General features: G+C 41.5%; 3 non-coding genes across 3 annotated transcripts; all 3 read right to left on the reverse strand.

Moving 5' to 3' along the window:
- Nucleotides 1-14,654: 14,654 nt before the first annotated feature.
- Nucleotides 14,655-14,842, reverse strand: LOC140306137 (U2 spliceosomal RNA). The gene has a single exon (XR_011915494.1). It is a non-coding gene; the product is annotated as a U2 spliceosomal RNA (small nuclear RNA).
- Nucleotides 14,843-15,117: 275 nt separating this feature from the next.
- On the reverse strand, nt 15,118-15,231 carry LOC140306296 (U5 spliceosomal RNA). The gene has a single exon (XR_011915617.1). It is a non-coding gene; the product is annotated as a U5 spliceosomal RNA (small nuclear RNA).
- Nucleotides 15,232-15,642: 411 nt separating this feature from the next.
- On the reverse strand, nt 15,643-15,833 carry LOC140306463 (U2 spliceosomal RNA). The gene has a single exon (XR_011915768.1). It is a non-coding gene; the product is annotated as a U2 spliceosomal RNA (small nuclear RNA).
- Between the last annotated feature and the right edge of the window lie 10,297 nt (nt 15,834-26,130).

The raw sequence follows: 26,130 nt of genomic DNA on the forward strand, positions 1-26,130 counted from the left end.
CAGAAACTGAAGTTTTCTTAAAACAACCACTACCAAAAAATTACTCTGTTCAAGCAGTCGAATTGGTAGCTTTAACTGAAGCTTGTAAATTAAATAACAAAAAGGTTGTTAACGTTTACACTGACAGTCAGTATGCCTTCTCAACTGTACATGTGTTAACACAGCATTGGAAAAACAGGTATGTTGACATCCACAGCTAAATGTATAAACTACAAATATTTTAGCATTATTAGATGTTATTCAATTGCCATCTACAATAGACTCGTATGAATGACCGGAAGGAAAACCATACTGCCATACTTAAATATGCTGCAGTATTGAGCCACGGACCATGTCATGTCTCAACAGGAGGGATGGAAGCAATAATGAACAAGGTTTTTACAGCATATGGTTTTACTAATTATTAAAAAAAAAATTTTAGAATAAATAAATGAATAAAGTTTTGTCTAGCAGGTCAAATATGTGCAAAATACATTCCACAGGGCAATCTAAGACCAAAACGAAGATAATTCCCTAAGCCAGTGTATCTTTTTCAACATATTTGTTTGGATTTCATTATTTCATTATTTTGTAGATTTCATTGAACTAAATTAATGTTAAGGGAAACGATTCTGCTCAGTGACAACAGAGGTTTTTACCAAATGGTCTGAAATATTTCCATGTGCACAAGCAGATGCACTCTCAGTAGCAAAATCACCCGTAAAATAACTCATTTCTAGATTTGAAATTCCTGAAAAGATCTTCAGTGATAATTTGACACACTTTGTAAACTATGTCATCTCACTGATGGCAAAGAACTTAAAATAGACCTTAGAAACCACTGTGATATAGAAGGTTTCGCTAACACATTGGAATTGTTTTACTATTTACATATGCATGTGCAGTGAAGAATTGCTTGCTGCTGATAAATGCAAAGAAGAACAGCTTACACATAAATGCTCACATATAGGCTGCTGAATGCAATGAAGACCTGCTTATCCAGTAAAGTTCAATGTCAATGTGTAATATTCAATTAGGATTTGCAAAACAGTGAAGTTAAACAATGAATGGGTCCATAGTCGGTATGACAAGACTACAGGAATATTTACCTGGGTGTACGTTCAAACAGAGATGAGAAAATTGCGATAAATTATTGTTTGTTTGTTTGTTAGTATGTATATGAATGTTATGTGTATAAACTGTGTTGAGTTATAGTTACTCAGTAGTGTCTCAGTGAAACAACCGACGGGGGAAGCCTTGCGGTGACAACAAAAGCAGTGTTTTACTGATCAGTCAAGTTGCTCCAGTGTACTCCATACAAACTGGTTGGCTACTGAAGGGATAGAAAATGGGGAATACTTGTTTTAAAGCAAACAAGGAATTAGATGGGAAAAATACATGTTTTAACGGGACCCAGACAATATTAAATACTCAGACAGATGGGAGAAGAAGTGTAGTTTTGTAGGAAATCACAAAATTATTACATAAAATTAGTGAAATCAATTGAAGAATGCCTTTCTGAAGAGCTGTTTACCACAGATGAGCAGCTTTGCGACCAAGCACATTGTAGATCGCTTTACTGCCAAAATGATCTAGTTTAATGGATTGGTTTAGACATGCATAACAGCATTTTAAGAACAAAGAGAGAAACAAAAAGGGACAACGCTTCATGGTGGAAGGTGATGTATAAATAACTGTGTATATGATGAAGGAGAGACCATTTGAGCAGCACAGCCATTTCGCAGCACAGGGACAGCAGTCCAAGTTAAAGGATCTCCCACGTGGTATCACCTGTCACACTGTGTCAAGGCATCAAAAGAAGAAAAAATCACCAAACTCAAGGACAAAGAGACGAAGACTCCGGTGAACGAAGAGAGAGGACTTACAAACCAGAAATACAAAAGGATGCTCGATATCAAGATCCAGAAGAAGAGGCTAACAATGCCACGAACACTTACGATGCTGCGAATGATGCCAGCAATGAACAGAGAAGAAGATTCAGTGTCATCAATCTGCAACACGTGCCTCTAATGAGGGGGTGAATATAGAATCCTCAACGATTACAACGTCTCTGGGAACTGTGACAACAACAAGGTTTAAACCATTTTGATATATATTGTAACCTATTGGCTAAGGAATAGTGCTGAAAATGAGGTAAATCTAATCCACCACTGTCCTTGGTCTTCTGTAGGGTTTTTAAACTAATACGTGGTGGTTTGTTTTTCCACAGAAATTTGGAGATGCATGAATCTAGTGACTTAAACCAAGTAGCAAATGGTTTTATGGGGATCATTGAGAACAAATAGTTAACTTTTGGTAGTATCATCATTTTAATGGTTGTAACTCTCCCCATAAGTGATATAGGTAAGGACTTCCAACGAGAGAGATCGTCCTCTACTCTCTTTAATAATTGCACATAATTTAGCTTTGTTAGCTCTGAGAGCCTGGAGGAAATGTTTATGCCTAAATATCTAATATTTCCTGACTGTTTCCTGACCATTTGATAGAGTAGTCAGAAAGTGCCGAGAATTTATTTATGAGTGTGATCGTGTGAGTGAGAGACGTCTCTGAGTTCTGAAGGAAAAATAATACATCATCAGCATAAAGACTTATTTTATGCTCAATATTTTGGGGTTGGATGCCTTTAATATTTCTATCTTGTCTGATAGCAGCTGCTAAAGGTTTGATGAAAATAGCAAAAAGTGAGGGAGAAAGTGAGCAACCCTGTCTTGTACCTCTCTGCAGTCTGAAGCTTGGAGAAGTTTGATCATTTGTCCTGACACTTGCATTTGGGGAGCTATATAATATCCTTATCCAGTTGATGAAGTGTGACCCAAACCCGAATTTGTTTTATGCTGCGAATAAAAATTTCCAGTTCACTCCATTAAATGCTTTTTCTGCATCTAGAGAGTCGATTGTGGTTTCCAAGTTGTTGATGGTAGAATAGTCTATGAGATTAATGATCCGGTTTGTGAACGAACTGTTGTGCCTACTGCTCTTCAGCCTGTCAAATGAAACGTAGAATTTAAAACGTGACAAATGAACGAAGACCCAAGGAGTTGAGTCGTAAACTAATCAATACTGTTTCCTGTCCTGCTGACTGAGCTTATGAAGCTGCCGCCTGCCATGTGGTGAGGAAGGGTACTGCATGAAAATGAACGAATCACTCACTGAGACAACTCGTTACTCCCGAGTCATATAAAAAATTTGTTCATATCGAACGAATCGCTCACGAACGACACATCACTATCTATTTGACGAGTTATGCATGAATTCGGATTTTGCAATAAAATGAATTCCTTCTCTCAAACCAAGTTCAAACTGCTTTGTCCTTCATATTTATCTACTTCTAATCTAGTTTCAACAATAAACAAACCCCACATCATATTTGCTCTTCGCCCAAAGATCATTGGGCACTTCAGCCAACATGGGTATCGAAGACAAATCTTATTCAGATTAAAAACATGCTTCAAAATGTGATTCTGTGGTAGGAATTAATTCCACAGTTCTTTGACAATGCATTGTACTCAAAAATGTTTTTTTGTATGCTGACAATCGTTCAGAAAACATCAAATTTGGATCAGCAGGTGAAACGGTCTGTTTCTTTCTGACATGTAGCAACAAACTCTCCCACACCTTGTCACTGCCAGTGTGTACGTTTGGCCAAGGAAATGTGAGGGCGAGTACCACAAACATTAAAAAAATCGAATTGCTCTGGAGTGAGCGACACAGCCAATAAAGTAGGCGCACATATTTTTTCACTTCTTCTCATAGTCATTGTCAGGCCCCAAAGAAATGTGTGATGTGCAGTGCAAATCAGCAGGTTGCATGAAATCAGAAAGGGGTGAAACTAACGCTTTTGCTTCTTCCACTAGTTGTTGTGAAAAAGGAGAGCTGGGAAGTTTCCACTCATAAGCATATGTAAGTGCAGATGAATCAAACTGCACTGCTGTGAAAACTTTGTCAGGCTGTAACATAACGTTAACACCCTCTGGTGTAGAAGTTAAAATAATGCCTAATTTACACATGAGATCACAGCCCATCAGGTTAATGGGACACAACTCTGATAACAAAAATGAATGTTTGAAGGAGAGCCCATCGGGAGTGACACACGCAATGGGCGATGTCATTTTCTCCTTCACAACCTGGCCTGATGCAGACATAGAGTAAACGTGGTTTCCACTTAACTTTGGAGGACAATCAAACTCCCCTGACGTCACTACTGATGAACATAAGTTCCTATATTCTGAGAGAAATATCTTTGCTCTAGGACGGAAATAGCATGCAAAACTTTACTACGTGAATCACAGTCGGCAAGCGTTTCTTCACTACACAGAGCAGGAAAAATGTGTGAGTGTGTTTGTGCTATCACCCATTAGTGGAGGCTCCGCTGCCGCGTGACGTCCAGAACCTGCCTCCCACCCTCAGTCAGCATTTTGCCCAATTTCATCACTTTTCAGCTGTGGACACAGCCACAGTAAAAACAAATATTCGGATCATAGCTCTGGCGTGGCCCATTTCGACCTCCTCTCCCACACGTCCACGTCTTCGACTTCGGCCTCGTCCTCTGTTTACACCAACTGCGTAATACATGGTCATGGCTGCCAAATGCAGCTCCTTTTCACACTTGTCCCTTTTGGTTGTCTTACGCGTCTCAACTTGGTTCTGATTATGGCGAGCATATCGGCGAACGTCAGCCAAACGAGGACCCTCACACCATCCCACGTAAATGTTCTTTACTTCAGTGGCGACATCTGGCATGAGGCCTTTAATTATTGCATTGCATGCAATACTCTCCCATGGTCCTGATTCATTACCCAAATCCCTTGGTCTCTGATGACCGCTGTGCTTGCTGACTTCCTCAAGGATGCGGTGTACAAAATCATCAGTCCCTTCACCGGGTTTCTGTTTGCAGGTGTAAATGTGGGACATATTGATTTTGGTTGGAAATTGAGTGGTGATGGCTTGACACAGTCTTTGGATGGCTGCTTCATATTGAGCGTTATCATTATGTCCTCGTTCACTGTTGGTAGGTCGCAAATCCAGTTGTAGCATACTGGCCTCTATTTTGTAGAGTTCGGTCAGTTTGAACTTTTTTGCCAATATGCGACGCAATTCAACCCCGGTCGGGCAGAATTGTGCGCAGAAATCTCGCAACTCGTCAGCAAAATGGGGTCCAGAAATCTCTGGATCTGGTAAGCATTGTTATGCTTCCATGATGTCAGTCTCAGTCCAGGGTCGATAAACCAGTAATGGTCCAGTGGGAACTGCAACTTTAACCATAGGCATGGTTTGAATCTGGTTTTGTTTTTTCTCACGTTTAGATCTCTGAAGTCCAGATTGTGGGTAAAGGATTTTTGTCACTTGCGTTAAAAGTTCTTGGGCAGGTACGCTGGAGAACCAAACGTCTTCCTTTTCCTCATCATCAGACCTATGTAACTGATGGTGTGAGGATGATGGAATTTCTTCCCGAGGGAGGATGGAAGAAGTCCCTTCTTCCCGAGAGCCAGAGGCTTGTGGCAGGGCTGGCTGTTGTTGTTGCAGGCGTCGTGGAGCGCAGGAGTCCAGGTCTGGATCCGGCACAGCGAGAGCGCTCAGGGTGGGGTAAAGAGGTGCAGAAGGAGAAAAAGTGTTATCAGTGGAATATGGTGGTGGTTTAAAAGAAGATTCAGTCTTAATCAGAGCTGAATTATCTTTTCGTCCACATACTAAATTATTATCATAATTCCGTCATGGCATTAACATTTTCCTTTCTTTCTCTTAATACACTTTATTTTTTCCAACATTCTATACCTTTCTTACTTCTTATTTAAACTTAATTTTCTTTTTTTTGCTTCATCTCTTTCTCATATTTGCAAAACTTTTCTTCTAATTTTCTTATTTCTAACATACTAAAAAAACCTTCAGGTGGAAAACCTCTGGACCATATTTCTTTTTCATTTCATCATGCTTAGGTCCCCCGGTAGGGTCAAAAGTCTGAGACCTACTGTTTCCCATTCTCAGACTTGGAATGGGGAAATATATTCCTTCACTCAAAGGACGTCTCCAATGAGGACCTTAATCTGTACTCACACTTCTTCGAAGTACTTCACACTTCTTCGGACTGCTTCAAAAGTTTCACTTACCCATGAAATCTCTGTCTCACTAATGACACAACCGGGAAACCCTCTTTTATTCAAATAAAAACTAAAAAGCAGTCCTATCGTCTCAGACTATCATATTTCAAAAATGATCCCAGCGCTGGTATTCAGGAAAAGGACCTGCCAGTCCTCTCTCTCAGAAAAGGCCTTGGAGGTATGAGGCTGGAACAGCTACTTCAGTCCAGGCTGGCCATGCACTGCGGTCCGGTCCAGAGACACCAGTCGAGGGATCCTGTTCGTGACGCCAAAATTGTGGACATTGAAGGGCTTGTTGAAGGTGTGAATGTCCGACCATAGTTGGTAAAAAGCGGGTAAGAAAAGGTTAAAATACCCGACTCTACACAATCAATAGCGGGAGCGGAGTTGTTCGGCTAAAAGAAGGTGTGAAAGTCCGACCATGGTTTGTAAAAAGCGGGTAAGAAAAGGTTCGAATGCCAAAATATACACCATCAAAAGCGGAAGCCGAGGTGTTCGGCTGCAAGTAGGTGTGAATGTCAGATCATAATTTGCAAAAAGCTGATGAGAAAGGTGTGAATGACCGACAATAATTGCTGAAAAATGTGTTAGAAAAGTTAAGAATACCGGCCCATTCATCATCAAAAGCGGGAGAAGAGGTGTTCCGCTGTAAGATGGTGCGAATGTCCGACCATAGTTGGTAAAAAGCGGGTAAGAAAAGGTTCGAATGCCCGAATATATACCATCAAAAGCAGAAGCGGAGGTGTTCGGCTGCAAGAAGGTGTGAACGTCCGACCAAAGTTTGTAAAAAGCAGGTAAGAAAAGGTGCGAATGCCCGAACATACACCATCAAAAGAGGGAGCGGAGGTGTTCCGCTGTAAGATGGTGCGAATGTCCGACCATAGTTGGTAAAAAGCGGGTAAGAAAAGGTTCGAATGCCCGAATATATACCATCAAAAGCGGAAGCGGAGGTGTTCGGCTGCAAGAAGGTGTGAACGTCCGACCAAAGTTTGTAAAAAGCAGTTAAGAAAAGGTTCGAATATCCAACCAAACATAATCAAAAGTGGGAGCAGAGCTGTTCGACTGCAAGTAGGTGTGAATGTCCACCCATAATTCCTGAAAAATGGGTAAGAAAAGGTGCGAATGCCCAACCATACATCATCAAAAGAAGAAGTGGATGTGTTCTGCTACAAGAAGGTTTGAATGTCCGACCATAGTTTGTAAAAAGTGGGTAAGAAAAAGTTCGAATGCCCGAACATACACCATCAAAAGAGGGAGCGGAGGTGTTTCGCTGTAAGACGGTGCGAATGTCCGACCATAATTGGTAAAAAGCGGGTAAGAAAAGGTTAAAATACCCGACTGTACACAATCAATAGCGGGAGCGGAGTTGTTCGGCTACAAGAAGGTGTGAATGTCCGACCATAGTTTGTAAAAGGCGGGTAAGAAAAGGTTCGAATGCCCGAACATACACAATCAAAAGCGGGAGCCGAGGTGTTTCGCTGCAAGAAGGTGTGAATGTCCGAGCATAGTTTGTAAAAAGTGGGTAAGAAAAGGTTCGAATGCCAGAACATACACCATCAAAAGAGGGAGCGGAGGTGTTCCGCTGTAAGAAGGTGTGAATGTCCGACCATAGTTGGTAAAAAGCGGGTAAGAAAAGGTTAAAATACCTGACTCTACACAATCAATAGCGGGAGCGGAGTTGTTCGGCTAAAAGAAGGTGTGAAAGTCCGACCATGGTTTGTAAAAAGCGGGTAAGAAAAGGTTCGAATGCCAAAATATACACCATCAAAAGCGGAAGCCGAGGTGTTCGGCTGCAAGTAGGTGTGAATGTCAGATCATAATTTGCAAAAAGCTGATGAGAAAGGTGTGAATGACCGACAATAATTGCTGAAAAATGTGTTAGAAAAGGTAAGAATGCCGGACCATTCATCATCAAAAGCGGGAGAAGAGGTGTTCGGCTGCAAGAAGCTGTGAATGTCCAGCCATAATTACCTAAAAACCGGTAAGAAAAGGTAGTATTGCCAGACCATAAATGATCAAAAGAGGGAGCGGAGGTGTTCCGCTGAAAGAAGGTGTGAATGTCCGACCATAATTGGTAAAAAGCGGGTAAGAAAAGGTGTGAATGCCGGAAAATGTATGATCAAAAGAGGGAACGGAGGTTTTCGGCTGCAAGAAGGTCTAAATGTCCAACCATAATTTGTAAAAACCGGGGAAGAAAAGGCTCGGAAGCCCGACTATACATCATCAAAAGCGGGAGCGGAGGTGTTCAGCTGCAAGAAGGTCTGAATGTCCATCAATAATTGCTAGAAAACATGAAAAAAAAATTTCGAATATCCAACCGCACATGATCATAAGTGGGAGAGGAGGTGTTCAGCTGCAAGAAGGTGTGAATGTCCTCCCATAATTCCTCAAAAATGGGTAATAAAAAAGGTGCGAATGCCCAACCATACATCATCAAAAGCAGGACTGGATGTGTTCGGCTACAAGAAGGTTTGAATGTCCGACCATAGTTTGTAAAAAGCGGGTAAGAAAAGGTTCGAATGCCCGAACATACACCATCAAAAGAGGCAGCGGAGGTGTTCCGCCATAAGAAGGTGTGAATGTCCGACCGTAGTTGGTAAAAAGTGGGTAAGAAAAGGTTAAAATACCCGACTGTACACAATCAATAGCGGGAGCGAATGTGTTCGGCTACAAGAAGGTGTGAAAGTCCGACCATGTTTTGTAAATAGCGGGTAAGAAAAGGTGCGAATGCCCGACAATGTATGATCAAAAGAGGGAGAAGAGGTTTTTGGCTAAAAGAAGGTCTGAATGTCCAACCATAATTTGTAAAAACCGGGGAAGAAAAGGCTCGGAAGCCCGACTATACATCATCAAAAGCGGGAGCGGAGGTGTTCAGCTGCAAGAAGGTCTGAATGTCCATCAATAATTGCTAGAAAACATGAAAGAAAATTTTCGAATATCAAACCGCACATGATCATAAGTGGGAGCGGAGGTGTTCAGCTGCAAGGTGTGAATGTCAACCCATAATTGCTCAAAAATGGGTAAGAAAAAAGGTGCGAATGCCCAACCATACATCATCAAAAGCAAGTGTGAATGTCAGATCATAATTTGCAAAAACCTGATGAGAAATGGTGAGAATGCCCGACTATACACCATCAAATGCGGGAGCGGAGGTGTTCGGCTGTGAGTAGGTGTGAATGTCCGACCATACTTGCTGAAAAATATGACAAAGCAGTTTTCACTTGGTTCTAGTGAAGGAATTCATTTTATATCAAAATCCGAAATTGTGTAGAACTCGTGGAAATAAGTTTATTCTCGGATTCCTAAAGGTTTAGTGTTGTTCTTTGGTATACTGCAAAGTAATACTTTCTATTTTGTTGAAACCGATTCAGACATGGATAAATATCAAGGACAAAGCAGTTTTAACTTGGTTTGAGTGAAGGAATTCAATTTTATATCAAAATCCGAAATTGTGTAGAACTCGTCCATCGACGCTTATTCTCGGATTCCTGAAAAGGTTTAGAGTTGTTCTTTCCTATCCTGCAAAGTACAACGTTCTTGTTTTTGTTTAAAGCTATTTAGACATGGATAAATATGAAGGACAAAGCAGTTCCTTCTGTGGGTACAGTAGCTCCCGGAATATGGTGACTGCAGGCCCTGAGCCTGGTGGACATAAGGCCCTCCTGCCCTGTGTTGGGTCCCAGGTTGCGGGGATGCCTATTGCAGCCAGTCTCTGGCTGCCCTCTCCGGGGTGGGAGGGACCAGGCGGATGAATTAATTCTTCTGCTAGTTTATATATTTTAAACATAAACAATAAACATTTATAAAACTTCCCTTGGCAAGGCAAATCTGTTTGGCATAAAAGGTATTCAGACTACAATTCTGCTGCCATAATGCACAACTCTGGATTTTGATATAAAATGAATTCCTTCACTCAAACCAAGTTAAAACTGCTTTGTCCTTCATATTTATCCATGTCATAATAGCTTTAAAGAAAAAAAGAACGTTGTACTTTGCAGGATAGGAAAGAACAACACTAAACCTTTAGGAATCCGAGAATAATCTTATTTTCACGAGTTCTACACAATTTCGGATTTTGATATAAAATGAATTCCTTCACTCAAACCAAGTTAAAACTGCTTTGTCCTTCATATTTATCCATGTCTGAATAGCTTTAAACAAAAAAAGAAGGTTGTACTTTGCAGGATAGGAAAGAACAACTCTAAACCTTTTCAGGAATCCAAGAATAAGCTTCTTTTCACGAGTTCTACACAATTCCGGATTTTGATATAAAATGAATTCCTTTACTCAAACCAAGTTAAAACTGCTTTGTCCTTAATATTTATCCATGTCTGAATATGTTTCAACAAAAAAAGAAAGTATTACTTTGCAGTATACCAAAGAACAACACTAAACCTTTAGTAATCCGAGAATAAGCTTCTTTTCACCAGTTCTACACAATTTCGGATTTTGATATAAAATGAATTCCTTCACTCAAACCAAGTTAAAACTGCTTTGTCCTTCATATTTATCCATGTCTGAATCGGTTTCAACAAAATAGAAAGTATTACTTTGCAGTATACCAAAGAACAACACTAAACCTTTAGGAATCCGAGAATAAACTTATTTCCACGAGTTCTACACAATTTCGGATTTTGATATAAAATGAATTCCTTCACTCAAACCAAGTGAAAACTGCTTTGTCATATTTTTCAGCAAGTATGGTCGGACATTCACACCTACTCACAGCCGAACACCTCCGCTCCCGCATTTGATGGTGTATAGTCGGGCATTCTCACCATTTCTCATCAGGTTTTTGCAAATTATGATCTGACATTCACACCTGCTTTTGATGATGTATGGTTGGGCATTCGCACCTTTTTTTACCCATTTTCACACCATCTTGCAGCTGAACACCTCCTCTCCCTTATATGATCATGTGCGGTTTGATATTCGAAAATTTTCTTTCATGATTTCTAGCAATTATTGATGGACATTCAGACCTTCTTGCAGCTGAACACCTCTGCTCCCGCTTTTGATGGTGTATAGTCGGGCTTTCGAGCCTTTTCTTCCCCGGTTTTTACAAATTATGGTTGGACATTCAGACCTTCTTTTAGCCGAAAACCTCCGTTCCCTCTTTTGATCATACATTGTCCGGCATTCGCACCTTTTCTTACCCGCTTTTTACAAACCATGGTTGGACTTTCACACCTTTTAGTAGCCAAACAACTCCGCTCCCGCTATTGATTGTGTACAGTCGGGTATTTTAACCTTTTCTTACCCGCTTTTTACCAATTATGGTCGGACATTCACACCTTCTTACAGCGGAACACCTCCGCTCCCTCTTTTGATCATTTATGGTCTGGCAATACTACCTTTTCTTACCCGTTTTTGAGTAATTATGGCTGGACATTCACAGCTTCTTGCAGCCGAACACCTCTTCTCCCGCTTTTGATGATGAATGGTCCAACATTCTTACCTTTTCTAACACATTTTTCAGCAATTATTGTCGGTCATTCACACCTTTCTCATCAGCTTTTTGCAAATTATGATCTGACATTCACACCTACTTGCAGCCGAACACCTCGGCTTCCGCTTTTGATGGTGTATATTTTGGCATTCGAACCTTTTCTTACCCGCTTTTTACAAACCATGGTCGGACTTTCACACCTTCTTTTAGCCGAACAACTCCGCTCCCGCTATTGATTGTGTAGAGTCGGGTATTTTAACCTTTTCTTACCCGCTTTTTACCAACTATGGTCGGACATTCACACCTTCTTACAGCTGAACACCTCCGCTCCCGCTTTTGATGTTGTATAGTCGGGCTTTCGAGGCTTTTCTTCAACGGTGTTTACAAATTATGGTTGGAAATTCAGACCTTGCAGCCGAACACCTGCGCTCCCTCTTTTGATCATACATTGTCGGGCATTCGCACCTTGTCTTACCCGCGTTTTACAAACCATGGTCGGACTTTCACACCTTCTTGTAGCCAACCAACTCCGCTCCCGCTATTGATTGTGTACAGTCGGGTTTTTTAACCTTTTCTTCCCCAATTTTCACCAACTATGGTCGGACATTCGCAGCATCTTACAGCGGAACACCTCCGCTCCCTCTTTTGATGGTGTATGTTCGGGCATTCGAACTTTTTCTTACCCACTTTTTACAAACTATGGTCGGACATTCAAACCTTCTTGTAGCAGAACACATCCACTTCTTCTTTTGATGATGTATGGTTGGGCATTCGCACCTTTTCTTACCCATTTTTCAGTAATTATGGGTGGACATTCACACCTACTTGCAGTCGAATAGCTCTGCTCCCTGTTTTGATCATGTATGGTTGGACATTCGCACCTTTTCTCACCCGCTTTTTTTAAACTTTGGTCGGACGTTCACACCTTCTTGCAGCCGAACACCTCCGCTTCCGCTTTTGATGGTATATATTCGGGCATTCGAACCTTTTCTTACCCGCTTTTTACCAACTATGGTCGGATATTCACACCGTCTTTCAGCGTAACACCTCCGCTCCCTCTTTTGATGGTGTATGTTCGGGCATTCGCACCTTTTCTTACCCGCTTTTTACAAACTATGGTCGGACATTCAAACCTTCTCGTAGCCGAAAACCTCCACTCCCTCTTTTGATCATACTTTGTCGGGCATTCGCACCTTTTCTTACCCGCTTTTTACAAACTATGCTCGGACATTCAAACCTTCTTGTAGCCGAACACATCCACTCCTGCTTTTGTTGATGTATGCTCGGACATTCAAACCTTCTTGTAGCCAAACACATCCACTCCTGCTTTTGTTGATGTATGGTTGGGCATTCGAACCTACTTGTTGCCCGCTTTTCATTAATTATGGGTGGACATTCACACCTTGTCGCAGCCAAACACCTCCGCTCCCTGTTTTGATCATGTATGGTTGGACATTCGCACCTTTTCTCACCCGCTTTTTGCAAACTATGGTCGGCCATTCACAGCTTCCTCTCCACCATACTTGTATGGTGGGATATTCACACCCACTTGCATCCGAAGACCTCCGCCCCCACTTTTGTTGATATTTAGTCGGTCATTCACACCTTACCCGTTTTCTTGCCGCCAAACACCTCTGATCTCGCTTTTGATGATGTAAGATTGGGCATTCAGACCTTGTTTTTCCTGCTTTTCACCAACTATATATATAACATTCACACCTTCTTGCAGCCGAACACTTCCGCTCCACCTTTTAGGTATCTATCACACCTTTTTTTTCACCGCATTTTATAGATTATGGTTGGAAATTCTCAACCACTCATCCGAAGACCTATCCTCCCGCTTTTGTTAATATATTTGAACTTTAGTCAGACATTCACACCTACTTGCAGCCGAACACCACCTCTCTAGCTTTTGATGATGTATGGTCCGGCATTCTTACCATTTCTAACACATTTTTCAGCAATTATGGTAGGACATTCACACCTTCTTGCAGCTGAACACCTCCGCTCCCACTTATGATCATGTGCGGATTGATTTTCGAAAATTTTCTTTCATGTTTTCTAGCAATTAAAAATGGACATTTAGACCTTCTTGCAGCTGAACACCTCCGCTCCCGCTTTTGATCATACATTGTCAGGCATTCGCACCTTGTCTTACCCGCTTTTTACAAACTTTAGTCAAACATTCACACCTTTTTGCAGCCGAACAGTTTTTTGCAGCCGAATTTGGGCATTCGAACCTTTTCATACCCACTTTTTACCAACTATGGTCGGACATTCACACCGTCTTACAGCGGAACACCTCCGCTCCCTCTTTTGATGGTGTATGTTCGGGCATTCGAACCTTTTCTTACCCACTTTTTACAAACTATGCTCGGACATTCAAACCTTCTTGTAGCCGAACACATCCACTCCTGCTTTTGATGATGTATGGTTGGGCATTCGAACCTACTTGTTGCCCGCTTTTCATTAATTATGGGTGGACATTCACACCTTGTCGCAGCCAAACACCTCCGCTCCCTGTTTTGATCATGTATGGTTGGACATTCGCACCTTTTCTCACCCGCTTTTTGCAAACTATGGTCGGCCATTCACAGCTTCCTCTCCACCATACTTGTATGGTGGGATATTCACACCCACTTGCATCCGAAGACCTCCGCCCCCACTTTTGTTGATATTTAGCCGATCATTCGCACCTTACCCGCTTTTGGCCAACTATGGCCTTCTTGCAGCCAAAAACCTCTGATCTCGCTTTTGATGATGTAAGGTTGGGCATTCAGACCTTGCTTCACCTGCTTTTCACCAAATATAGTCAGACATTCACACCTTCTTGCAGCCGAACACTTCCGCTCCACCTTTTAGTTTTCTATGGGGCATTCACACCTTTTTTTACACCGCATTTTATAAAAACACCACAGGAACACCGTATTGAGGCTTTGTTCTGACCGCTCATTCGGTGTCGCGTATCTTTCAAGCAATTCTCCTGGTTAGCCCGCACTCGGCTCGCTCCCAGAGCCGTGTTAAAGTCTACTTCGCATTCACTCTCTTTTCTCAGCAGATTAAAAGAAACTTCCTTCCTGCACCGCTGTTTGCTTTTTCACAAGAGCAGAGGAGAGCGCACCGTTCCCAGCGGCACTGCAGTACCGGGTCGATGCTTGGAGTGAACGGAGCAAGCTCCTTTTTCAACTCCTATTGATAAAAATCCATTTAATATGTAGTCCTTGCATAGACATATCACATATTAAACTGATAAGTACAGATACTACACTTGATCTTAGCCAAAAGGCCGAGAAGCGATATCTGTCCACTGGTTCACGTCCGAGGGCCCTTCCTGGCACAATGCGCACTTGTAGCGGTGTTCGTTTTATGGCCATAGTGTCACTTTGCACCTCTGCCCACCCGCTGCACTGAGCACTCTTCAACCCTTTTAAATGGTATAACTTTACACTACCGCACGCTCCAGCGAGCACCATTCAAGCAACATCGGCACAGTCACAACAAGTAAGGCGACTCTACTCAGAGAAGTCACTCTGCACAGTAACAAGATTTCTTTTGCACAGACAGAAAGGGCTTCACCCGCAAAGGTAAAGCCTGCCAAAAATAGAAACAATTCATTAGTGCTGCTCTCCACGGAAGTCTTTAGTAAAAGGCAAAAGACTTGTACATTATGAAGAGAAACCAGTGTACGATTATCCATCACTGCGGGAGCAGGGCATCAGGCTAGTTGGCATAGCCACCTTCCCCATGGTGAGCTTTGCTTGGTTGAGACGCTTGCTCCCCCCCCTTGCTCCTCGGCTGACCAAGTAGGAACAATCGGGCCCTATTCGATGGCTGCCTTGTCTTTTACTCTGTGCAAAAGACAAGGCAGCCACAAACAACACGGGAACACCGTATTGAGGCTTTGTTCTGACTGCTCATTCGGTGTCGCGTTTCTTTCAAGCAATTCTCCCGGTTAGCCCGCACTCGACTCGCTCCCAGAGGCGTGTTAAAGTCTGCTTCGCATTCACTCTCTTTTCTCAGCAGATTAAAAGAAAGTTTCATCTTAGGCTCCCTGAAACTTCCATCCTGCACCGCTGTTTGCTTTTTCACAAGAGCAGAGGAGAGCGCACCGTTCCCAGCGGCACTGCAGTACCGGGTCGATGCTTGGAGTGAACGGAGCAAGCTCCTTTTTCATCTCCTATTGATAAAAATCCATTTAATATGTAGTCCTCGCATAGAGGACATATCAGACATTAAACTGATAAGAACAGATACTACACTTGATCTTAGCCAAAAGGCCGAGAAGCGATAACTGTCCACTGGTTCACGTCCGAGGGCCCTTCCTGGCACAATGCGCACTTGTAGCGGTGTTCTTTTTATGGCCATAGTGTCACTTTGCACCTCCGCCCACCCGCTGCACTGAGCACTCTTCAGCCCTTTTAAATGGTATAACTTTACACTACCACACGCTCCAGCGAGCACCATTCAAGCAACAACTTTGCACTCCAGCTTCGAACATCGGCACAGTCGCAACAAGTAAGGCGACTCTACTCAGAGAAGTCACTCTGCACAGTAACAAGATTTCTTTTGCACAGACAGAAAGGGCTTCATCCGCAAAGGTAAAGCCTGCCAAAAATAGAAACAACTCATTAGTGCTGCTCAACGTTGTACTTTGCAGTAAAAGAAAGAGCAAATCTAAAGTTTCAGGAATCCGAGAATAAGCTTACTTTCATGAGTTCTTCACGATTTCGGATTTTGCTATAAAATGAATTCCTTCACTCAAACTAAATTAAAACTGCTAAACCGCTAATCTGTTACATACAAGGCAGATGTCAAATTCACCGAAATAGGATCTAAGGGTATTTGGCCAATCGAGCTGTAGCAACTTCGGTTAAAGAGTATAAGTTGAAGAGTTTGTGAATAAAGGTGTGCGCACACATAGTGAGTTGTAGGAAAATAGGCAGGGAGCAATGCCGGCTGGGGTATATGTTCTTGTATGTTGTCTGACTGTTTGATTTGAATGTGTTGTGTAAGTGTCCTGTTGAATGTTACATGTTTGGGCTTTGACACGCTTCACTGTGGTTGTTAACTGTGTGGTGTGTCCTGAAATGTTATATGTTTGGGCTGTGTGACATGCTTAATGCTTTTCAGTAGCAACCCACTTATTCATATATAGCAACTGACAACATAAGAAGTCCGGACATACTTTGATAGTAGTTGTAGAAGTATCCTTACTGATAATAGATAAACTAATTCATAGTGATAGAACAGTAGATGAACAGGTGCCTGCACATGTCTCATGAAAATAAAATGGGTGTATGATTGCTGACGGCAGAGCAATACTGCCAAACTCATGAGTTCTTGTGGCAAACTTGATTCAGTGTCTTGACGTGTATACGTTGTTTCGCTGACTTGTCACAAGAAACAAAGTGTGTTTGATAAGATCCGACCATTTTATTACGGGAGGATCAGTATGTATGGATTCTGATGTGACTGATAAACCCATTCGTATCTTAAGCATAATCTAATACGTGAGACAACGCCCTGGCACACAATCAAAAAAAAAAAGAGAGAGAGCGGTTTGTGTCCCCATAGTCCATAATGTAGAAAAGAGAGAAAAAAGCCTTTCTGATTTGGTGTGTGTGCTCACAGTGCAGAGTGTAGAGAAAAGAGAGAAAAGAAAGCCATTTTGGTGTCACGGGTGTTGTGACTTACACACACACATTTCTGAATTGAGAAAGGAAATTATTTTAGAGAAAGCACTAGAGTTTAGATCCCACATTTGTTGATAGGCATTCATTTAATTTTTCTTTTAATCAGTTTTAAAGTGAATACTAACTGAGAAATGAAAAAGGTGAAGAGTTTAGAAGCTTGGTTCAAGAGCAAAACTTGTTTTATGATCAGCTGAGTCTCTAAACAGAACAGCAAAGGGCTTCATCGAACATTTAAAAAAGATTCAGATTGTTAGAATATCCAGAATTTATAGGAATGGTGGTGATTACTCTTATTTTCTAGAATGGAAATAACTGCACCATGTCTGTTTTATGAATTTAAGGGGCTAAAAAGTTTTGTTCTCGTTTTTCTATGATTAACCGAATGTATGTGAGAGTCCAAACAGACAGAAGGGTTACGGCCGAGCGCTGGACCTTCCAAAAAAGATGAGACAGGCTGGACCTGTGCCATACTAGTTAAGACCTGCCTGTGGATAACAGGTTCTTTAAACTCTCACACACACAAACTCACACACGTTTGCACACATACACCCATACACACACACATTCTTGAACTTGCTGCAAGATTAAACATTTGCATTAACTGACTCCAGCAACTCTGAGTCTCATTGAGAGACTTTTCTCAACAATTGGGTCCTCAAACCAGATCTCAACGTTTTTTCCGCTTTCCAGGGTCGGAGCTGAAACCGTGCACGGGGGAGTCCAGTACTCCTAATGAAAGACCCCCTGCTGAATTGCGGTAATTAGGGGCCAGTGTCCACTGAAAGGGGGAAAAAGGGACGAGATCGTACTTTTGAATCAATGGCCAGAAGCCATTGGCAGTGCAGGCATCAACAATAATGGTGTTATTTCACCCATTAACACTTAAGGTACCTCATGCAGTGGCTGTGATATGTTTACTTAACAAAATATCTTTACCAGACATCTCTCCTACATAACAGTTCTTCTTTCACAGCCACACCTTGTTGTCGAGAGATGTGCTACACTTAATCCATCCACACTGCTACCTACCCCACAGATGGAAAGCCTCATGATTGCATGTCAGAAATAACCATCAGTGTTTTACCCAGGCCAGACTTAACTGATATACGTTATGAAAATGCAGAAATAACTATATTTATTCAACAGGTCAAGCAAAAAACCCTGATGGCACAAATGCTACAGGATTTGCAGTAGTAACAGAAACTGAAGTTTTCTTAAAACAACCACTACCAAAAAATTACTCTGTTCAAGCAGTCGAATTGGTAGCTTTAACTGAAGCTTGTAAATTAAATAACAAAAAGGTTGTTAACGTTTACACTGACAGTCAGTATGCCTTCTCAACTGTACATGTGTTAACACAGCATTGGAAAAACAGGTATGTTGACATCCACAGCTAAATGTATAAACTACAAATATTTTATTATTACATTATTAGATGTTATTCAATTGCCATCTACAATAGACTCGTATGAATGACCGGAAGGAAAACCATACTGCCAAAGAATTTGTTTAAATATGCTGCAGTATTGAGCCACGCACCATGTCATGTCTCAACAGGAGGGATGGAAGCAATAATGAACAAGGTTTTTACAGCATATGGTTTTACTAATTATTGAATTTTTTTTTTTAGAATAAATAAATGAATAAAGTTTTGTCTAGCAGGTCAAATATGTGCAAAATACATTCCACAGGGCAATCTAAGACCAAAACTAAGATAATTCCCTAAGCCAGTGTATCTTTTTCAACATATTTGTTTGGATTTCATTATTTCATTATTGTGTAGATTTCATTGAACTAAATTAATGTTAAGGGAAACGATTCTGCTCAGTGACAACAGAGGTTTTTACCAAATGGTCTGAAATATTTCCATGTGCACAAGCAGATGCACTCTCAGTAGCAAAATCACCCGTAAAATAACTCATTTCTAGATTTGAAATTCCTGAAAAGATCTTCAGTGATAATTTGACACACTTTGTAAACTATGTCATCTCACTGATGGCAAAGAACTTAAAATAGATCTTAGAAACCACTGTGATATAGAAGGTTTCGCTAACACATTGGAATTGTTTTACTATTTACATATGCATGTGCAGTGAAGAATTGCTTGCTCCTGATAAATGCAAAGAAGAACAGCTTACACATAGATGCTCACATATAGGCTGCTGAATGCAATGAAGACCTGCTTATCCAGTAAAGTTCAATGTCAATGTGTAATATTCAATTAGGATTGGCAAAACAGTGAAGTTAAACAATGAATGGGTCCATAGTCGGTATGAGAAGACTACAGGAATATTTACCTGGGTGTACGTTCAAACAGAGATGAGAAAATTGCGATAAATTATTGTTTGTTTGTTTGTTAGTATGTATATGAATGTTATGTGTATAAACTGTGTTGAGTTGTAGTTACTCAGTAGTGTCTCAGTGAAACAACCGACGAGGGAAGCCTTGCGGTGACAACAAAAGCAGTGTTTTACTGATCAGTCAAGTTGCTCCAGTGTACTCCATACAAACTGGTTGGCTACTGAAGGGATAGAAAATGGGGAATACTTGTTTTAAAGCAAACAAGGAATTAGATGGGAAAAATACATGTTTTAACGGGACCCAGATAATATTATATAGATGTCGCCACTGAAGTAAAGAACATTTACGTGGGATGGTGTGAGGGTCCTCGTTTGGCTGACGTTCGCCGATATGCTCGCCATGCTCAGAACCAAGTTGAGACGCGTAAGACAACCAAAAGGGACAAGTGTAAAAAGGAGCTGCATTTGGCAACCATGACCATGTATTACGCAGTTGGTGTAAACAGAGGACGAGGCCGAAGTCGAAGACGTGGACGTGTGGGAGAGGAGGTCGAAATGGGCCACGCCAGAGCTATGATCCGAATATTTGTTTTTACTGTGGCCAGACTGGGCACTGGAAGAAGGACTGTCCACAGCTAAAAAGTGATGAAATTGGGCAAAAGGCTGACTGAGGGTGGGAGGCAGGTTCTGGACGTCACGCGGCAGCGGAGCCTCCACTAATGGGTGATAGCACAAACACACTCACACATTTTTCCTGCTCTGTCTAGTGAAGCAACGCTTGCCGACTGTGATTCACGTAGTAAAGTTTTGCATGCTATTTCCGTCCTAGAGCAAAGATATTTCTCTCAGAATATAGGAACTTATGTTCATCAGTAGTGACGTCAGGGGAGTTTGATTGTCCTCCAAAGTTAAGTGGAAACCACGTTTACTGTATGTCTGCATCAGGCCAGGTTGTGAAGGAGAAAATGACAATGCCCATTGCGTGTTGTCACTCCCGATGAGCTCTCCTTCAAACACTCATTTTTGTTATCAGAGTTGTGTCCCATTAACCTGATGGGCTGTGATCTCATGTGTAAATTAGGCATTATTTTAACTTCTACACCAGAGGGTGTTAAGGTTATGTTACAGCCTGACAAAGTTTTCACAGCAGTGCAGTTTGATTCATCGGCACTTACATATGCTTATGAGTGGAAACTTCCCAGCTCTCCTTTTTCACAACAACTAGTGGAAGAAGCAAAAGCATTAGTTTCACCCCTTTCTGATTTCATGCAACCTACTGATTTGCACTGCACATCACACATTTCTTTGGGGCCTGACAATGACTATGAGAAGAAGTGAAAAAATATGTGCGCCTACTTTATTGACTCCAGAGCACTTCGATTTTTTTAATGTTTGTGGTACTCGCCCTCACATTTCCTTGGCCAAACGTACACACTGGCAGTGACAAGGTGTGGGAGAGTTTGTTGCTACATGTCAGAAAGAAATGGAGTGGACTGTTTCACCTGCTGATCCAAATTTGATGTTTTCTGAACGATTGTCAGCATACAAAAAAACATTTTTGAGTACAATGCATTGTCAAAGAACTGTGGACTTAATTCCTACCACAGAATCACATTTTGAAGCATGTTTTTTTATCTGAAACAGATTTGTCTTCGATACCCATGTTGGCTGAAGTGCCCAATGATCTTTGGGCTAAGAGCAAATATGATGTGGGGTTGATAAAAGGCTGTGAACCAGTAATTGTCACCCCTAAATCAGACTTTTGTCCATGTAAAAAACAATACCCTTTTAAGCCTGAAGCAATTAAAGGGATTAAACCTGTTTTTCAATCTTTTCAGAAAACAGGCGTTATTGTTCCTTTTGAAAATTCACCTGTGCTTACTCCATTGTTTCCTGTTAAAAAGATTAAAGATGCTGGCCAGCCAGATGAATGGCGTTTTGTACAGGACCTCCAAGCGGTGAATGCTGCAGTTCAGCCACATGCTCCTACTGTGCACAACCCACACACTATTTTGTCTCAAATTACATCAGATGCACAGTTTTTCTCAGTGGTTGACTTGTCGCCAGTGCACCCTGATAGCCCATTTTGGTTTGCTTTTTAGTTTGAAGGGAGATCTTGGACTTTTACCCGGTTATGCCAGGGGTACTGTGAAAGTCCCACTATTTACAATGCTGCCCTCAAAGCTAGTCTGGATTAACTTCAATCAACCACAGGCTCTGCTCTTTTGCAGTATGTGGATGACATCCTTTTATGTAGTCCATCTAAACAACAGTGTGAAAAAGACCAAATGACTCAAATAACTTTCTTGCTTTCAAAATCTTTCCTCTAGTGACGCTGACTTAGAGAGGGATGAAGATAATCATGTTTAATTGTTCATGTTTTGATTGTTTATCATTGGACCCTTTATTACTATGATGCCTGCATTTTAAACTCACGTTGTGTGCAAATGCAGGCTGATGTTTTACAGATAAAGTTATTATTTTCCTTGTTTATTTTGGGTTGATTAATATAATGGTATTATTATAATCAAAAGGGAGGAATGTAATGGAAAATAATTCTTATATGCATTGTATTGAGTGTTACTGTGTATAACCTGCAAATGACCGAGCTGCAAGGTACCACCCTGCCCTGTTTTCTTAAATTCCTCTTTACAATGGTGGGCTTGTTATAATGAGATAGCTGCACTTTAGGGGGGACAGGGTTAGGCTGGTATTTACGAGTGTGTCTGGGTAACCTCAACTGATGGTTGGGGAGGAAAGTTAGAAGAACAATCAATTATACCCAAAAACAGATGACGTGATGAGCGGGCAATATAACTGTGTGTTTTTGCTTCAGTGGTCAGAGCAACTCTGTATTCTGTACTGTGTTGTTCTCTCTTGCAAGATATTATTATTAAAGCCTCTTATCTCCTCACAAGAAAATAACTGACTCCCCAAATGCAAGTGTCAGGACAAATGATCAAACTTCTCCAAGCTTCAGTCTGCAGAGAAGTACAAGACAGGGTTGCTCACTTTCTCCCTCACTTTTTGCTATTTTCATCAAACCTTAAGCAGCTGCTATCAGACAAGATAGAAATATTAAAGACAACCAACCCCAAAATATTGAGCATAAAATAAGTCTTTATGCTGATGATGTATTACTTTTCCTTCAGAACTCACAGACGTCTCTCACTCACACGATCACACTCATAAATAAATTCTCAGCACTTTCTGACTACTCTATCAATTGGTCTAAGACCACAGTTCTGCCCATTAACTGTAGGGTCCAGAATATACCTGCGATCACTTTACAGTCAGGAAATATTAGATATTTAGGCATAAACATTTCCTCCAGGCTCTCAGAGCTAACAAAGCTAATTTATGTGCAATTATTAAAGACAGTAAAGGACAATCTCTCTCGTTGGAAGTCCTTACCTATATCACTTATGGGGAGAGTTACAACCATTAAAATGATGATACTACCAAAAGTTAACTATTTGTTCTCAATGATCCCCATAAAACCAACCTGCTACTTGGTTTAAGTCACTAGATTCATGCATCTCCAAATTTCTGTGGAAAAACAAACCACCACGTATTAGTTTAAAAACCCTACAGAAGACCAAGGACAGGGTGGATTAGATTTAGCTAATTTTCAGCACTATTCCTTAGCCAATAGGTTACGGTATATATCAAAATGGTTTAAACCTAGCCCAATAGATGAACATGGATAAATATAGAACAAGCATTGTGTGATAATCTGGAAATCTCTGACCTGCCACTTATTAGTCAAAACGTAAAAAATCACAAATGTTTCAAAAGCATTAACATCAGCACCTCTCTGACAGCCTGGTGGGAATTTCTTAAAATAACAAAGTCTTCACTTGTCCCGTGTAAGCTTACACCCATCTGGAACAATCCTGACATCCTGCAAAACAAAAAAATGCTAAACTTTACTCTGTGGAAGATCAAAGGAATCAAACATCTGGAACATATAATCCAAAATGGACATTTTATTTCATTTGATGAGCTCATATCACAACATGAGATAGGCAGCAATAAATTCCTAGAATATCAACAACTTAAGTCTATAATAACAAAGAAATATATCCTCCACCAACCAGACTTACAACTCCCGATTAGGGTAGCAGAATTTCTAAGCATCTGCACCCCAAAACTACTATCAAATATATATAAATTATTGTCTAAGATAGATGACACAATGTCTCTACCGTCCTCAAAATGGGAGGCAGATTTATCCATCAGTTCTAGTCATAGCTTCTGGCCACAAATATGTTTGAACACCTTCAGAATGACTCAAAATCCTAATTTACAGCTCATACAATACAAAATTCTTCATAGAACACACTATACAGGACAAAGGATGTTCAGGATGGGTCTAACACACTCAAACATCTGCTCACATTGCACAGATAACACATCTGATGATTATGCACACGCTTTGTGGTTTTGTGCGCCTGTCCAGAAGTTCTGGCTTGAAGTCTGTGCGGACCTATCAACATGGCTAAAGTGTAGCATTCCTGCATGCCCCACACTGTGCATACTGGGTGACTTAGACAACATCAACGTGGAATTTAGCTTAGCACACATGATCCTCACAGTGTTATGTATAGCAAAGAAAACTATTCTCATGAACTGGAAAGCAAAGAACAATCTGTGTATTAACCAGTTTAAAAATCGCTCTGGGCGGTTGGGTGTGTGCTGGGGGGGGGGCTGTGTGGCTTCGGGCGTCTGGTGGTCTCTCGGGTCGTGGGGACCGGGTTGGTCATTGCTAGGGGGGACTGTGTGTCGGGCTTGGAGGGCAGTTTTGGGGGCTTGCGGGTTGGGCTGTCTTGCGGTGTGGGGCGGGGTCCCTTAGGGGCCTTGGGGTGGTGGCTGCTGGCTCTGTACCGGGTGACCGGGCCGCTCTGGCGTGGGTGGTGGAGCTGGGCCTTGACCTGGTGGCTTGCCGCTGCCTTGTGCCCGGGGCGGGGCCCTGCCTGTGCCTGGGGGGGTCTGGGTTGCCCTGGACATGCCACAGTATGCGTGGGTTGGTGCAGGTCCTGGTGCCGGGCTTGTTGCTCTGGGAACTCCAAGGTGTCCGCAGGTGGTTGTTTTTTTTAGGGTGTTGGGGCGTGCGGTGAGGGGGAGGGGGTCTGTGTGGGGGTGTGCTTTTCCCCTGTTGGGAGGGGCCTGGGGGGGCCTGGGTGATGGTGGGTCTCAGGCCCGGGCTGCTGCGACTGGTGTGACCGGGTGATTTGTTTGTTTGTTTGTTTGATTTTTGTTGTTGTTTGTTTGTTTTTGTAGAGGTCCTCCGGGGTGGGGTTGGGTTGAGTGGTGTGGGGCGGGATTGGTTCCTTCTGGGGGTACAGTAGCTCCCGGAATATGGTGACTGCAGGCCCTGAGCCTGATGGACATCAGGCCCTCCTGCCCTGTGTTGGGTCCCAGGTAGCGGGGATGCCTATTGAAGCCAGTCTCTGTAAACATAAACAATAAACATTTATAAAACTTCCCTTGGCAAAGCAAATCTGTTTGGCATAAAGGTATTCAGACTACAATTCTGCTGCCAACAACACTAAACCTTTAGGAATCCGAGAATAAGCTTATTTTCACGAGTTCTACACAATTTCGGATTTTGACATAAAATGAATTCCTTCACTCAAACCAAGTTAAAACTGCTTTGTCCTTCATATTTATCCATGTCTAAATAGCTTTAAACAAAAAAGAACGTTGTACTTTGCAGGATAGGAAAGAACAACACTAAACCTTTTCAGGAATCCGAGAATAAGCGTCGTTTGACGAGTTCTACACAATATCGGATTTTGATATAAAATGAATTCCTTCACTCAAACCAAGTTAAAACTGCTTTGTACTTCATATTTATCCATGTCTAAATAGCTTTAAACAAAAACAAACGTAGTACTTTTCAGGATAGGAAACAACAACACTAAATTTTTTCAGGAATCCAAGAATAAGCTTCTTTTCACGAGTTCTACACAATTCCGGATTTTGATATAAAATTAATTCCTTCACTCAAACCAAGTTAAAACTGCTTTGTCCTTCATATTTATCCATGTCTAAATAGCTTTAAACAAAAAAGAACGTTGTACTTTGCAGGATAGGAAAGAACAACACTAAACCTTTAGGAATCCGAGAATAAGCTTATTTTCACGAGTTCTACACAATTTCAGATTTTGTTATAAAATGAATTCCTTCACTCAAACCAAGTTAAAACTGCTTTGTCCTTCATATTTTTGCATGTCTAAATAGGTTTCAGGCATAAAATTCTTCATATTACCCTGTATGTGAAAGAAGCATACTTGTGATGGAGCAATACACTCCTTTTGGGTAACCTAAACTGATGGTTGGGAAGGAAAGTTAGAAGAACAATCAACTATCAACCAAAGACAGATGACGTGATGAGCGGGCAATATAACTGTGTGTTTTTACTTCAGTGGTCAGAGCAACTCTGTATTCTGTACTGTGTTGTTCTCTCTTTCAAGATATTATTATTAAAGCCTCTTATCTCCTCAGGAGAAAATAACTGACTCTGTGCGTTACTAAATTTCCACCACAATTTTGGCGTCACGAACAGGATCCCTCGACTGGTGTCTCTG

Source organism: Leuresthes tenuis, unplaced genomic scaffold (genome assembly GCF_036924035.1).
Source record: "Leuresthes tenuis unplaced genomic scaffold, fLeuTen1.0.hap1 SCAF_4, whole genome shotgun sequence".
Lineage (NCBI taxonomy): Eukaryota > Metazoa > Chordata > Actinopteri > Atheriniformes > Atherinopsidae > Leuresthes > Leuresthes tenuis.